Source organism: Opisthocomus hoazin, chromosome 4 (genome assembly GCF_030867145.1).
Source record: "Opisthocomus hoazin isolate bOpiHoa1 chromosome 4, bOpiHoa1.hap1, whole genome shotgun sequence".
Lineage (NCBI taxonomy): Eukaryota > Metazoa > Chordata > Aves > Opisthocomiformes > Opisthocomidae > Opisthocomus > Opisthocomus hoazin.
This window is the reverse complement of record NC_134417.1, coordinates 16165471-16181396: the sequence shown is the minus strand read 5'-3', so window position 1 is coordinate 16181396 and position 15926 is coordinate 16165471. Positions and strand designations below refer to the sequence as shown.

The 15926-nt window shown below is 50.5% G+C and overlaps 1 protein-coding gene across 3 annotated transcripts in view; it reads left to right on the top strand.

Annotated features, from left to right (window-relative positions):
- Positions 1–3001: 3001 nt before the first annotated feature.
- Positions 3002–15926, top strand: part of IL1RAP (interleukin 1 receptor accessory protein) — a 48807-nt gene continuing 35882 nt past the window's right edge. For 2 of the 3 annotated variants that reach the window (XM_075418083.1, XM_075418086.1), the window contains exon 1: positions 3205–3384. The gene's annotated coding sequence lies outside the window, so the exon portion shown is untranslated. Of the gene's footprint in view, positions 3065–3204; positions 3385–15926 lie in introns of those variants that run through there. The other variant, XM_075418084.1, reaches the window with a different exon arrangement.

Genomic DNA, 15926 nt, shown 5'->3' with positions numbered 1-15926 from the left:
TGAAACCAGAGCAGATGGAGGGAAGAGGTCTGAGGTGAATAGAGAGTCATTTAGGAAGGAAGATTGAAAAGCCAGTCCTGTGTAGCTCGGGGGGGAAAAGGAGGCAAGAACCATCTCTGTAAAAATACCTGAGTAAGGAGCGATGAACAAAACAGCTACTGAAATGAGAGCCGATGCTGGTGCACCAGAATATGTGGGAATAAACTGGTGATGGAAATGACATGACAGTTCCTGACCATCGGGGACATGGACAGTCTGGGATAATCTCCCAGAAGGAGTAACGGGCAGAAAACACAAACTCATTTTCAGCTGGAGCATGGTCCTTTCATGAAAAGAACCATAAACAACATTGTGCCTAACGTGGCAGAGAACTGGGCTGTATGGTCCAGGCTCCTCCTGTGCTTCTAGCTCTATATTGCCTGACGGGAATAGAACAGCAGCAAAGCAAAGCCTTTGGCCACTTGTTACTGGAGATCTGTGGAATACCTCTGCAGCAGTCCCAACGCCAGCAGCTCCAGTGTCCTGGCTAAACACCAACACATTCCTCTGCTATTTAAGTCCCCCCCGTGGTTTCACTTAGTAATGCCACTCTTTGCTCCCTGCCCAAAAATCATGGCACAATGCTGCTTTTTCGTGCTTAAAAAATGTTTTCTATTTACTGAATTGCTCTTCAAACTGTAGTATAATTCACTCTAGGGTGTAACTGCGTTGCATTTTAACCCGCACAGAAATAGCATGCACAAGTGTGGAGAGAGGATGGGAGAAAAAATAGCAATACAAAAATAATCCTTATGACAGCACTGAGCCCAAGTGAGCAATATTACCCTGATTTTACAGTGGGGAATCGCTGATTCTTTTCATCTGTAAACAAAAAGAGTCTGAAACCTTTCCCAGGAAAACACAATAAGCAGGTGTGGTTTGAGGCTTGCTATCAGCTGTAGCCTTAAAACAATCTCTGGAAACTTGGTCTTGAACCTTAATTCACGGGCCTCACAATGAAGTCTAAAGTTGAATTCTGGCTTTTTGTCAAAATCAGAGAAATTAATGACAGTGGCCTAAAGACCTTCATTTGCACTGGTGGAGGCAGGCTAGGGTTTTGGAGCGGGATGAATTTCCCAGGGTGTATTGCCGATGACTGTTAACCTGCGTTAGCAGTATTGCAGCACTGCCTCCCAAACCAGAATAATGACACGTCCTGTCCCAGATCTGTATCTATGGATGGCAGATACTATGTAGAACAATGTATCATTATTATTATTAGTTTTATTAAATTCCTGTAACAATCACCAGAGCAGCTGAGCTACTCCCACAGCTGCATTAAGTACCACGACTAAAATATGCCATCCTTTTGTTATTTCATATTCTATGAGAAAAGTGGACTGTTGTGTTTCAACAGCAGATTTTAAGCACGTAATTCTCTGCATGTCTGCTGGAAAATACAGCTCATGAAATACGCCTTGCTATTCCAGTTTTGCCTATAGTCAGTAAAGCAGCTGCATGTATGGATACCTAAAGCTGCTCCAGACAAGATATCTTGGATCCTGGAGCTGCACAGGTAGTGTGGAGCAAAACATGGACTAAACTGCTCAAAGAGTGGGGTAAATTCATCTACACAGAGCTCTGCCTTAACCAGTTACTTTAATACCTGGATGGATCTGGGTTAGAAATGGCTCGAGTAGAGCTGACTCTAAGCACAAGCCAAGTCGGCAGATTTTCAAGGGCATTCACCACCAGGACAAGAAAGCTGCTGAGATAAGAAACTTTCTGCCTAGTTTTGCTGTGCCAGAGCCCTGGGAAGACAGAGGAGAGAGGTGCAGGAGGAAGAGATATTCCTGCCGGAGCAGCAGGAGCAGTGCCAGCCTCCCATCGCAGCTCCTTCACACCCTGTGGCACAGCCAGGCCACAGCTGCTCTTCCTCTGGGTCGGGGAGAACTTCAGGTGTACTCTTGATGAGCTGGGGTGGGCTGACAGGGACAAGGACCTCCTTGCCCAGCAGCAGTGTGTGTGCGGTGGTACCTCACATCACAGCCTTGCAAAGAAGATGGGCAGATACGTTCTAGTGGTGGCTGTGGGAGGTTGCTCCAGGCGCAAGTGGCCAGGCCCAGCTCTCCAGGACAGGTTTGTTGCGGAGGAGTTTCATGGGATGGAGTGAAGTCTGGCCTGCTAGGTATCCTGGAGCCACCTCCTGGGGACAACGACTGAAATCTTGAACTCAGTCCAGTGCAGACGCAGAGTCGTAGCCAACAGCGCTAAAAAGTGCTGCAGCGCTTTGAACTGACCGGAGTTTCCTTAGCGTTCAAGGCTCGGTGCCCAGACACACCGCCTTGCTGCCAAGAGGTGACAACAGCACCCACAAGGCCAGGCTGGAAGGTCCTCCTGGCCAACCTGAGCGGAGAGCGAGCCTTTCTCCCGGACCGGGCCAAGGGCACCCCTGCGCTGGGGGCTGCGCCGATCGCCTTCCCCAGGAGAAGGTGCCAGCCCAGATCTCTGCAGATTCTCCCCGGGCTCCTCGGCCTCACCACGATCTCCCTCGGAGTCCGCTTCGAGCACCTGCTCCTCCACCCGCCGGCAAATTCAGCCGGGCCGCATCGGCGGCAGCCACACAGCGACACGGGGCCGCTTCCCGAGGGACGAGGCGGCGGCGCGGGGTGCCGTGAGGTGCCGCGGCTCCTGCCGGCGAGCCCTCCCCGCGGGGAGGCCAAGGGGAAGCTGTGCTTGCCCCGAGGGGGGGGGGCGAGCGGCCCGCACCGAGGGCTGCGGCAGCGCTAGGGCCGTGCGCGGCGGCTCGCCTCACCCGACCGGGCGGCGGGCTGGCTCCCGGGGCCCGGGGAGGGGGCGCTGCCCGCAGGCCGCTGCCCGCCCGCCCCGGCCCGGCCAGCTCAGGCCGGGAGAGGGAGCCGTGGCCCACGCTCGGCCTCGGGGCCCCGCGCACCGCCAGGGGGGCCCCGCGGCAGCCGGCGGCGTCACCACCGCCCCGCCCGGGCTCCCCCCCCCCGCCGCCGGTTCCCGTCCGCGGGGCGGAGCCGGGGGGCGCGGAGGAGGAGGAGGAGAGCGCTGTTCTCAGGTGCAGGGGGGGGCCGGTACACGCGTGTCTCTGTGGGCGTGGGCGGCGGGAGGGAGGCGCGGCCCCGCGGCGCGCCGGGGCGGGGTCAGGGGGGGTCTGGCCCGCCCCCGCCGCGAACTTCCCCGCACTCGGAGGGAAAGTTTCTGGCGGGGGAGGCGGCTGTCGGCCCCGGCTGTGTGCGGGGTGAGGCGGGAGGCGCGCAGCCGGGAGCAGCCCCCGCTCAGCCGCCGGAGCGGGGAGGGAAGAGCGGGAAGCAGCGCTTGGGAGAGCCCGAGGAGCCTTGGCTGCCCTCTCCCCCCGGACCGAGACGCCTCTGCACGGTGAGAGCGAACGTGCGCGGCCGCGTCCGGGGGAGCGGGAGCCGGGGACGGGGCGGGCGCTGCGGCGCCGGGACCGGGGACCCCCCTCTTCCCGCTGTCCCTCGGCGAAGGGCGGTGTGGAGGCGGGTCCGTGTCTCCGCCACCTCGGCAGCCGGGCCGGCCGTGCCGCCGGTGCCCGGGACGCGGGGGGGTTCGCTGAAATTCCCTCCTCCCGGCCGGGGACGTTCGCATGTTCCGAGCTGGAGCTCCGCGGGCACCGAGGAACGCAACTTTAATTTCCACCCGCACCGCGAACGCGTGAGCCCTCGGTCCCCGCTGGCTCCTGCTGTCAGGCGGATCTTGGAAATGGAAGCGGGGAGAGGAAGGGCTCAGACTTAAACAGGGAGATAAAGTGGAGGGGACGCGTCCGAGGAGCCGGCCGGGAAGCGGCGAGGCGCTGGCAGCGCGGTGCCTGTCGCTGTGCGCTCGCCGGGGACAGCTGCCCCCTCCTGCGAAGCGTTTTGGGGGTGCCTGGATGGAGACTGGGTGCTGGGGATGCTTTCCCGGAAAGGGAGCGGGGAGGGAGAAGAGACCCCGTCAGGGCTCCAGCATCCCTTCGCTGTGCCAGTGTCCCTTCCCTCGGTGGCAGCGGCTGGGCTGGCTCCTCAGGCTGGGCTGGTGTCTCGGAGCGCGGCCGTGCGGTGCTTGGCACAACGGGATCCTCATCTCGGGGCCTTGGGGCGTTACTGGTAACTGGATTATAAATACACCCTTACGTGCACGCTCTCTTCCCATCCTAGCCTCTGCTTTGTGAATAGCTGGCTATAATGCTTGGGTAAAATTCGGTTTTGTATTACAGATCTTCTTTTCTTGTCAAATGGTGGCTTTTGTTCCATGTATTTATCTTTCTTGTCCTAGGAAAGGCTTTTTACTTCTGCATTTGGGAGATTGCAGCAAACTCTTTATCTTTTTTTTTTTTTTTTTAAAAAAGACCTGCCACGTAATTAAAATGTACCATTTTCCTGACACTCCATTTTTAATCGTGGCCCCTCTTGGGTAGCCACTGAACTTACACTTCCACATGCAGCAGGATTGTGGGGTATTATTTATTAACTGTGCTGCAGAGAGTCCATATCTCGTAACTTAGAGGGCCATTTATAACAGGTTGCTTTTGGCAGCTCTGGAAGATTTACTTGCTGTCTTGTGTTCCTTGCTGGAAAAGCATCTCCTCTTTGCATGGAGAGCATCACTCTGGACCCAGGGCTTACTGGTGGGAGGACTTGGTGCTGAGAAGGGTCCTGCTTTCTGTCTCCTGTTGACTGCCTGACTGTAGTGAGCAGGGAACGACAGGCAGAGAGGATTAAGTCCTAACGCCCAGATACTCTCCTTTCCTGAAGGTAGGTATGGAATAGTTCCTGTGACTGGGAATACCACCTCTGTAGGGGTGGATGCAGGAGAACGGGAGATGTGCAGAGTAAGGCTGTGAGGACTTGGGGTGGTGGAAGCGTGCAGGGCACTGAAATGATCAGGCAGCATTACACTGGGAAGGTGGGAGATGCTGCATGGAGGTGAAGCAGGGAGCTGTGAGGTGAGAAGTTATGTTTCTAATGCAATGCCTCTGTGCAAGGCAGAGGGCAGGTCTGCATGCACAGAGCCCTGTGACTTACTTTCCCCCTTTGTGAGTGTAGCTTGAGTTCAAAGTGCCTACGTGTCGGATAGGAAGAGCTGTGCTTACTCAAGTCTGCCCATGTCTGGTCCCTCCAGAGCCTGTGAAGGAGAGCTTGTGTCTGAACACCTCAGGGCTCGCTCCTTGCAGACCTCTGGGGCCCTGCACAAGTATCCTGCATCTGAGCATTAGCTAGTGTGCAGTGGGGATGAGTACTGTGCCAGTCTGGGCTTGAGCGGGCTCATACTCTGGGTCAGGTCGCACTACCCTAAAGTGCCTGGCAGGAGCACATATGTAAGAGAGACTTCAGAGGGCTGGGAGAGCGGTGTGGTGGGCAGTTTGATGGTGCCTGGATACGTGGAGAGGTGGGGAATGCTTCCTTGCTGGCCCTGGTGCTGTAGTTTTATGCTCTGAAATATGCATGTAGGAAGGAGGAGACAGAGAGAGTTTGTCCCAGCTTTATTCCTTCAAGACCTGCAGATGCCAGCACTAGGGAAGGAAGCATTTCACTCATTCAGAATAAGAGGCCGGAACATACTCATTTATTTGTTCTTCTCCCTTATTGTTATGTTTGGATTTTGATGTCTGTTGCTTTGGCAGGCACATGATTCATATTCCTTTCCCCATCTGTCCCGGGTCCCCCGCTGTTGTCAAATGTCCTCCCATTTCAGCAAGACTCTGACTTGCAAAAACTTGCCACGAAGAGAAGCCTTGCAGCTGGTGGTGTGGGAGAGGAGGTGTCCCCGCTTGGCACAGGTTGCGTTAGGAAGGTGGACGGTTAAGAAGATTGTAACCAGCCTGTGAATGCATTCACGTATCTGTAAGCATCCACGCTGTCCGGTCTTTTTTTTCATCATACAGCAACGGGGAATACTTCGGGAATAAAAATAGATATATGGAAAAGCCTATATAAGCTGAAATCTGCGAACAGCGCCACATTATCTGGGAACGGAAACACTTTCTGCAGTGGAGCTCGCAGTTCAGACATTGCCTGCTCTCCTCCTTCCTCCTCTGCCTTTCTCTTGACACAGCTCACGGATTTCGCTATCCCCGTAAGCAGAGCCAAGAGCCGTCTCCTCTGTGCTGCCAGGCTGGTGTAGCCGGGCCGGCAGCACTTTGGTACCCAGCGAGTGAGAGCTGGTGCTCCTCGGGCTGCGCGAGGCGGGCCAGATGCGGAGGCAGAAGGAAGGCAAATCTGACTGATGTGTTTGCCACGCTTGAGCTGACCCCCTCTCTCGCACCAGCTCCGCAGCCTGGGTGTAGTAGAGGAGCCCACGTGCGGGTGGGTTTCTTTCCCTCCACGATTTGTAACCGCTTTGTTCTGTTCCGCCATCGGCAAAATGCATGGCTGAGATTTGGTCATTGCTAAACTGGAGCAAAACAGCTGCTTCTTCTGGGAGTTATTTGAGGATTTTTCCCCCCCTTCCCCAATGTTTTTCCAAAGCAGAAGACTAATCTCGAATTTCTCAGCCGCAGTGTTGTTACATGTAGGGCTTTTGCGTGCAACTGACCCACGTGTACGCTCGGAGAGAGTGCAAAAAAGAAACCGATTTGGGGAAATTAGTTCAAATGGTGCCTACGCTTTTGGGAATTCTGATCTTGGCCAGTGTGCTTGCTACCTTCAACCTCAGGACCCAATGAGACACGTGCACAGATCATGATATTCATAAATTCAGAGTCTTCTTTAACAGAAAATACGGGGAAATTAATGTACAAGTGTACATATTTTTTTATGGGGTTCCTTAATAATATTTGCTGGTGAAACAGGATTTCTACTACAAGTGAAGAATTGTATCTTTGGTCAGTCCTTTCTTAATTTGGCAGCTGTCGGTTTCATCAAATGGGGGCTATAGCCTCAGGAATTCCTGTAATACAGGTTTCCCCCAAGTTTGGATCACTATCCAATTACAATTTTAAGAAAATTATAGCAAGGATAACTGGCTAAAGATAGAAGTCTCTGAGAGCGTTAGGGAAAGAGAAGGAAAGAGTGTTAAAGAGTGATAGCTTCACTTTCTCATATGAGGAAAATGAGAATTATACTGGTCCTCAAATTTTCCTCAAATTTTGCAGTGAGTAGAGTCAAGGTCCCTGGTGTTGGGTTTGGATCTTCTTGCTTTCCTTCTTTCTTTCGTTCTACTTCTCTCTTGTTATTGCCGACTCCATATTTATATGAAAAAGTTACATTCATTCTTATGGAGTCATTTTAGATTTACATTTGTTAACAAAAAGGGACTGTTAACTGAAGAGCTCTGTTTGGGGGAGAGAATAAGAGATTGCTGTGAATCCTGGGCTGAGTCAAGGGAGTGGGAATTCCATCTCCTGGGAACACTGGGGAGGTGCCAGAGAGCCATTAGCTTGGAAATCCCACCCAGAGCAGTGTCATGAGGAGCTAGCAGCTCTTCCCAGCTCTCTCTAGGTATCCACAGAAGGAAACCGTGTTATCATACCTGGAAGGACAGCTGGATGGTCATGCATTCCCATGCCACGTACATCATAGGTATTGGGATCCTTGAGCTGGAATGGGAGAGTGTCCAGCTGATTCAGAAGCATTTGAGACTGCCCTCAAGCCCGTTTATTCTTTGTTATTACTAACAGCTCGCTTAGGCATGGCCAGACAAGCTTTACTATTTAACTCTTGCAGCTTTGGGTCTGGCCTTCAGCTTCGGCCAGCATGGCCGTGGGTCAGTGGGTTGTCTGGGCTCAAGCTGGGAGCTCTGCGTTGCAGCCTGGGGGTACCACAGTAGAAGGCTGGTCGTTGGCTTCGCACGAAGCTCCTTGGGCAGTTCTGTTGTGCGACCGAAGGGCAAAGATACAGCATGAATCGTGCACTTGCACAAACACTTCAGGAGCCTCTTCAGCTTTACTAAGCCGAGGTGTTGTCTGAATTAGAAGAGGACTTCAAAAAACAGAAGGGGAAAAAAAAAAGTAAGTTTTAGTACCTCTCTGTCTCTAACTAGAAAAGCTGCTGTGTGTTGTTTTGTTTTTGTTTTCCCGCTCCTCCTCGTTTTGCTTAATCCCCTTCATGACTGAAATAATAGTGTAATGGGATATCTTGACCCTCTTGGGCCTGATGCTGTCCACTTACAGGCGTGTGATATTTTCAGATGTTCAGAGGATGATTCTTAAATATTCAGTCAACTTGTGTGTAAAAGCTTGCAAAACTGTGACCTAAATGTTTATCCGTAGTGCTGACAGGATGCTGTGGAGCTGTTTAACTGTATATTTATAACAATTATGCTGCTTGGCGAGAAAGACGTGACGTTTTCTTCTCAAAGGGAATTTTTCCTTTTGGTGCCATTTTCTGCCTGTGATTTGTGATTAAATTGCTTTCCTTTATCATTTTACCTTTTGTCCTAGATGTAAATAAAGAGCTAATTACAGTTAATCTTGGTGCAAAGGACTGAAATTTTTTAAGAGTGAAAAATAACTCCCATCTGTTAGATTTGCAGTAGCATTTTGGGGTTTGCCTCCTCCTCGGAAGGAAGCCAAAACTTATCTTGCTCAATTTAAAGTTTTCCTTGTAATATTTAAACTGGATTTTTAATCTTTTAAAAAACAAACAGAAATGGAAATAGTTTTTCAAATTATGTTTGGCCACGTTCTTAATGTGCTGGTTGCTATAACCTGAGCAGCTCTGTCATATTCCTACCGAAATGGGTTGAAATCCACTATCGGATTATATAGGAACAGATTTGAGACCTTATTCTGGAAAAGCATTGATTTTTCATAGCAATATATTACATTTCTGCGTCTCCTGCCTGCTGGGGCTCCGTGTGCCCAGCCAACCAGCCCCAAAATGACTTGTTCCAAGGGAACTGCTGCCTAAGTAGTTGCTATTTAAGACAGGCTCAGAACCCAAGTTTTCCGTGGTGGGTATGTGGTACATTTAGCCCCATCAGCTCCAGTGACTGCTGAGCTCAGGGAATTAATCTATACTTTGCACTCATATGTTATCTTTCATCTCAGCATCTCTAAGCACTTTAGAGACATTAAGATGCACAGCTGTGGTGCGAGGTGGGGAGAGGCTGTTATAAATGTGGCTGGGGAAACAGAGGCACAGATTTCAGAAGCCTCTCCTGATGTGCTCAGTTCAGGGGACAGCTGTTTGTAAGCTTTCTGATGCCTCATTATCATGGAGGCACTACGATTTTTCATGCGCTACGATTGGTGATTGATGCCTCTGTAGGTTTCATGTAGATTAACCAGAAACTCATATTGCTAACCTAAACTAGTAGACTGTTTTAAAATCTTCAACCCTAGAGACTTACAGGAGCATAGTAAATGGCAGTGGCAGGAGCCTGTATTTCTAGTTATTTTTTTCTGAAGTTAGCCTTACTGCAAAAAGCAAATCTCACAAGGAATCAAAAGTAAAATGACCATCCCACCATAGTAACATCCAGCGCCCCACCTACAAAAATTCATTAGCAATCTGTTGATTCAAAGCTCTGGGATCTGTAGAAAATACATGTTCTGACAGTAAGAGCTGTATAAATCCACTCTAATACACATAATTGGGTTTATTTTATTGAGAAATAGCTGCCTCCCCCTTCTTCCTTCAAGCACAGACACCTCCCAGCCCTTGTTTGTAAGGAGGGATCTGGATAATGGGAGGAGGATGTGTGTGTTGCTGCCCAGCATGAGAACGCTGGCCGGATCTGAAGGGCTTGTAGGGCACCCAACCTCTTTGAATGAGTACAGATGTGCTGCTGGTCCCAAAAATGTGTTGCTTTAGCAAACTGTGCTGGTTGCAGTTGAGCCGGACAGGGCTGATGCGTTGGGGTGACTGAAGGACATGACAAAACTCAGACTCTACTGGATTAACATCCCCATGGACTGGGTTGTCTTTCCCCCTCATCCATTCCCCTGCAGAAGTAGCCACAGCCTCAGGGCATTTACCTTTCTCCACCTTCCTTGTTCTCTCTCGTGTTGCTGTGTGGACTTCAGGGAGACTCTGTTTAATTCTGGACCTGTGGGAGGTTGCACACACAGAGACTCCCCTGATCGGAGAGGTGAAATGCTTTTCTCCAGGCGTATTGTGTCCTCCTCTTCTCCTGTTGCGCGGGGAAGCTGCATCTTGGCATGTTAGCCCTGCTGAATAGCCCTGGGTCGTGGCTACCCAGGCAGGTAATGTTTTGCCCTTTCTAAGCTTTTTGGTTTTTTTATTTCTCCCTTTGTCTGCCCGGTGCAATGGCTCTGTAGTTGTTAACAAGATGTGTGAAAGAGCAAGAGGGAAACAACCCAACTTTCCAAAGAGATTCAGTGATTGCTTCCTCTCAGTGCAAAGAGTTGAGCCAGCCCAGGGCTGGGGTCAGTGCTGATTGAGAATATGAAGGTGTATGCTTCCTGGCATTGAAAGTCCTCAGAAATGAAAATTTTGGAGACTTCTCAGATTTTTGTCCCTTTGCAGCAGGGTTTTAACTCATAGCGGTATTTCCTCCTGTCGCTGCTCCTTGTAGCCTTTGGAAATGTCAGCAGTGCATATATTGCCTTTTGTTTGTCATTCAGCTAGAGAAATGAATTCATTGCCCTTGTGAGATCAATCGTATTCTCCCCAAATAATTAATATTGATGACAATCAGAGCATACTGCTGCCTGCAGCTCCCCCTCAGCCTTCCCACTGTGTAGGTGCTGTGGGTCACAGAGCAGACCTTCTCGCAGGAGGCTCCTGGACTTGAAAATTCAGGGTGCTGTTTGAAGGTTGAATTTAGAGCTGCACTGATGGGGTTAGAGCAGGCAAAGCCTGAACAAGTTCCCTCTGATGGCGAAACCTAATATTTGCAGAAGGAAATGTTAGAGACGTGGGGATCGAATGTGATACACATGGCATGGGAAGGATTGTCTTATTCCGTTTCTCTTTTCTTCCCTTGTTTCTGTCTGTACCCAGATTTTTCTAGTCCCCTTTGCAGAGTGCAGCTGTACTGTGCTGGCCAGGAAGGGGCAGGCACGTAGAAGAAAGTTGCTGTGATAGTCACCAAGAGGAGCAAATGGGTGGGATGGCACTGTGGAGGCCCATGGGAGGGCTGGAAGGACCTCTGGAGAATCACTTGTCAGTGGGATGTTGTCCTGGGGGAGGCAGGTAGCTCCTGGGCTTTTGGTGCCTTTGCTGTTCCTTTTCCTATTGCTTTAAATTCTGCTGTGGATTGATGTGTAAAACACACTTGGAGCAGCCTGTCTGAGCTGGGGGAGAGGGAATGAAGCATCTTCACATCTTACTGTTGTCTGCTTTTTCTTATAAGGCTAAATACAATTAAATTAGCATTATTAATATGAGTGCCAGGTGTGGAAATACTATGTGGCCAAAACTTGAAAAAGAAAAACTCAGCTGACTTGCTTTTACTCATGAATATGTTGCTTATCCCAGGATATCAGGAATCATTTGAGGGAATCCTCCTCTTATACTGCAGGGAGAGTTGGAGGTCGGGTCTTCACCAGTGGCAGCAGCCTGTGTAAACCTGCTAGAGGTGCTGGAGCCATTGCAGTCTGCCTGGGGATTTTGTGGCAATGGCACTGTAAGAGATGCTTGGAAAGGGGAGCAAAACACAGTGATGTTGTGCTCTGGAGAATGGTGGTGCTTGGAGGCTTTTTGCCTGCTGTGACCCTCTCTGGGAGAACAAGAAGATGATATCGGCTGAATATAGAGCAGTCGTCCTGGGAATCCACTCTGCAAGCACTGAGGGGTTTAAGGGGAGGAGATGAAGTGAGAGAGCAGGTACGTAGCTGGCAGCAAGGGCTTGAACTTAAGAAAATAAATTCTTGGAGCATTTTTTTTGAGACCGAGAGCCCATTGCAGCTGGTGCTCAGCAGAGCTGGGTGCAGCCCCTGTTGTGATGGTGGGGAGGTGTAGCGGGGCTGCAGAGTGTTGGCTGTGCCAGGTTGGGCTTGCGAGGAGACACCTCTCCTGCGAAAGCTGCTCTGGGGCTCAAGAGTCCCAGCCTGGTCCTGTGAAAGGCAGCAAGTCCAGCTGGTGAACCTGCTCGAGTCTGCATTGTATTCTCTGGATTCAGAGGCTTGGGCTGAGCTAGCCTGGGGTTGCTGCTGTGCAATCTGTTGCACAACGTGGACTTGCTGCTGTGTCCACAGGAACAGTGGAATAACCTCTTAGGGAAGGCAGTGGAGTCGCTTACATCTAAAAGCCATTAAAAAGGTCAGGAGGCAGAATGTATAAATTAAATCCTCATTCTCAGATGTGTGCAGGTGCTCCGTGAGAGCTAATCAGGACTCTTCCAGCAAGTGAGGAATCTCACTTTGGATTCCTTAAGTCTCCTCAGGCCTTTGAGCCATGTTGGTTGCAGATTTCTCTTTTAGTCTATGCAGAGATTAGTTTGTCAGTTTATTTTCTGGTAGCGCAATATGTGGGTATTTCTCAGAGCTCTCCTTTCACTATAACTTCGCCGTCCAAAATAGAAGCATTGTGTCTGCCTTCATGGAAGGTCTCAGCTTTCTTTGAAGCTCTGTTGGAAGCTTTTCATTCCCTGGCTATTCAGACTTAAAAAATAGACTATCTTGGCTGGATACCTTTTGCTTGAGCACAGAAGTGCTCTTGTAGATCGGTGTTTGAACTGCTTGGTGGCCAGCGTGTATGCATTTGTAATCCATGCTGTTTGATTTCATAGCTGTGGCTCAACCTGCCCCTCTTCAGCCCGCTCCACAGATCTCTCGGTGACAGTCCCAGCTGTTTATTTGTCTTGTCCAGGTGTGCATATATTTCAGAGAGGTGACAGATTATTGAGCTAGTTTATTTTAAATGTATGAAATGCAGTGTGCTCTGCCTGCTAAACAGCTGCCAGAGGATAATCAGCGGCAGCCTGGGCTCCAGCAGAGCAGTGTGCAAGATCTGTAGCATTTCTGCTTTGCCAAGCCCTGAGAGGACCCCAGCAGAACCGAAAAGGAGGGGATACTGTCTGTCTTCAGATGTATTTTCAAGCCCCACACCCTTCTCTCCACATGTCTATATTGCACTTTTTTTCCTTTTCTCTTGAGAGGGGGGAAAAATAGCTTCTTCCTCACAATTCTGATTATTAGAGTTAAATCTGTTGAGCCGAAAGGATGCCAGGAGATGGTATCTAGATGCCAATAGCAGATCACAAATTCCCTGCCTGGCAGTTGCCTCTGTCCCAAGCATTAGCACCAGCAGAGGCAAATCCTGCACTACCAAGGAAGCTCCCAGAAATGACTCGCTCTTAACTGACATATCCCCGCTTTCCCCTGAGCGGCTGAGCTCGAGGTCGGGCTGCTGCCTGCTCTGCCCACGGGAGCTCTGGGTGCTCGCTGGCGATCAGCCTTGCTCCTGCAGTTTATGCTGTTGTATTGAAGGAGAAATCGCCTGGGACCACCTCCTGGGGTGACCCCAGGAGTGACGCACTGCTGGGTTTGTTCAGCACCATGTTGGGGATTTAGTAAAAAGTAATAGGTAAAAAGCCAGCAGGCTGCAGCCCTTGGCCTGGACGTGCAGTGCAGGGGGCCAGGGAGAGGCAGTGGGGCTGCCTCGGGTGCCGGGTGTCACGTCCTCAGCTTGCGAAGAGCTGGCTAAGCCACTGACTGAGAGGATTGTTTCCAGGCTTTCTTGGGTTTTCTGGGTTTTCTTTTCCATGGCCGTGTTTTCTTTCTTTTTTTTTTTCTCCCCCCTCCCCCTTACTCTCTCCTGGATACTCGCTAGACCTGGGTCTAAAGCTGTGTCTGAGCACCACAGATCCCCAGTGCTGGGAGCCAGTGCTTCCAGGTCCTGTGTGACAGTGGCCAGCCCTGGCCAAGGAAGACAGAACATAATTTGTGCTAGTGATGGGCACACCTCTCACCAGGGCAATTTTCAATCTGACTCCCACTAGTTCAAATTTCTTTTTTTCTTCCTTCTGCAAAAGCAAATTTGCTGTGATTCTAGCTAGTAACAAAGTTTCAGTCTGCTCAAACCCAAATGTTTCCTTTTGGTTTTAATGATATAAATTGCTTTTATAATAGAAATATCCCAGTTCAAAATCTTTCCAACCCACTGTGTTGTCAGGCATGCGATAGCCTGGTGAGTGCAGCTGCCCCGAGAAAGGTGAGACTTTGGCATCGACCTCGCAGGTCCCTGCCTTGGGTGTGCCACCATTAGATGGGCTGACTGGATCGCCCTGATGGCTCCACAGTATCCCCGACTGTGGGCCAGGCTTCAACCCTGCCTGATTCCTGCTGAAACGTGCCTGGCCGTTGGGGAGCTGCTGCCAAGACAAAATGGGCTCTCTGCCCTTTGGAATGTTGTGAATGTTTTTCCAAGGACAGCGTTGGGGGCCCTTTGTTGGTCAGTGTGCCTGCGTTTGAAGTGAGGAGTGTGGCATGGCACGCGTGAGAGCAGGGAAGGTGCTCTGAGCTGCTTACGGCATTCATTGTCAAATTGTTGCTGGTTTCCTCCCCATCCTGTTCCTGGAAGCTGTCCGGAAAGAAAAATTTTAATGAACGTTCTAATTCCTCCTGGGGAGAAAAGGCTGGACTTCCGAAACACATGGCGTCTGTCTCTACCCACATCTCTGGAGATTTCAGTGTAAGGTGACGCTGCTCGGGAGGGCTGTCCGCAGGACCAGCCACCTCGCTGCAGGAGCGGCTCGGCTTCGGGCAGGGGTACGGTTCGGAGCGCTGATGCCACAGCAAAGGGCAGTGCCGTGCAGTGCCCAAATGGCCTCCGGAGGAGAGGCAGAGTCAGAGGGATGCTGCGTGAGTCCCGGCTAAGTGGCACTGAGATGGTTTATGCTACAGTAATTCTCGCTTTGTCTGGCTTACTCCTGCATGTACTGAAAAGCAAAAGTGTTTCCTGGAGGGCTGAAGGGCCTTCTCCCACTTTCCATTAGTGCTCTTGCTATTACTTTCCTGCAGCTGCTTTTGCAGGCTGCCCTTTGTCTGCCTTTCGGATGCTTTGAATTTACTTGGACTGTACATCTATTTTCCCCATAAGAAAACCCAGCAAACTCATTGAGCAGCCTGCTCCAGTGCTGCTGCTGCTGTTGCAGGGACCCAGGGCTTGTGGGCACGCGGTGATGTGGGAGCAGAGGAGCTGTGCCCCTCTCCTGAGTGCTGGCCCTGCTCTGCAGCCCATCAGCCTTCAGCCCTGAGTCCACGTGGTGTAGAAGCAAAGCATCTCCTAAGCTAGCCCATCCTGGTTTTTGCTAGCCTTCCCGTGTCTGCATCGCCCTTCCTAAGGCCAGTCCTGCACTCTTGAACGCTCTTGACACAAAGGAGCTTGAGACAGAATTGCAGAAAGAAAATACGTAACACCTGCTCTGGCCGGTGTTACTTTTTTCTTCTTTCTGAAACGGCTTTATTTTAAATGCCCTTTCAGCCAGAGCACTTAGTGGCAAGGTTTTAAAGGGTCCTTTTGTTCTGCCTGCTGTAGTATGACTTCTCCATGCAAAGCAAAAAAAAACCTGTCAGCTCTCCCCAGGTGCCTGTGGTTAGGAGGGACAAAGGCGTTTTCTTGGAAAATGCAGCATTGTTCTGTAGAATTGGTACAGTGTCTTTGAGAATAGGTGTACAGCAGTTACTTTGAATACAGCTCTCTTCGTTAATTATTTGACATCTGTCTTGGGTTTTATAATAATTTGGAAAGCGCGTAGGCTTTTCAGGGTCCATGCTGCTAAAGGCAGGAGTGAACGATTCCTTGCCTAAGTCTGTTTGGGAAGGGTGTTTTATTTAAAGGTGTTTTATACAAAAATATTAATGTTTTTTCTGACATAAAGGCTGGTGTAAGGGCATACTTCTGGCCAGCATCGAATGAAAAAACAAGCCTTTCCACCACCTCTGCTTTTAAGAAGAGGAGACAATTCTATGACAGTGTTTCCCCCTCCACACACACACACTTTTCTTTGCTCCCCAGTAGACAGAAGGTGAAAGTTTGAAGGAGCAAATGCTCAGGGATGAAAAGGAAACA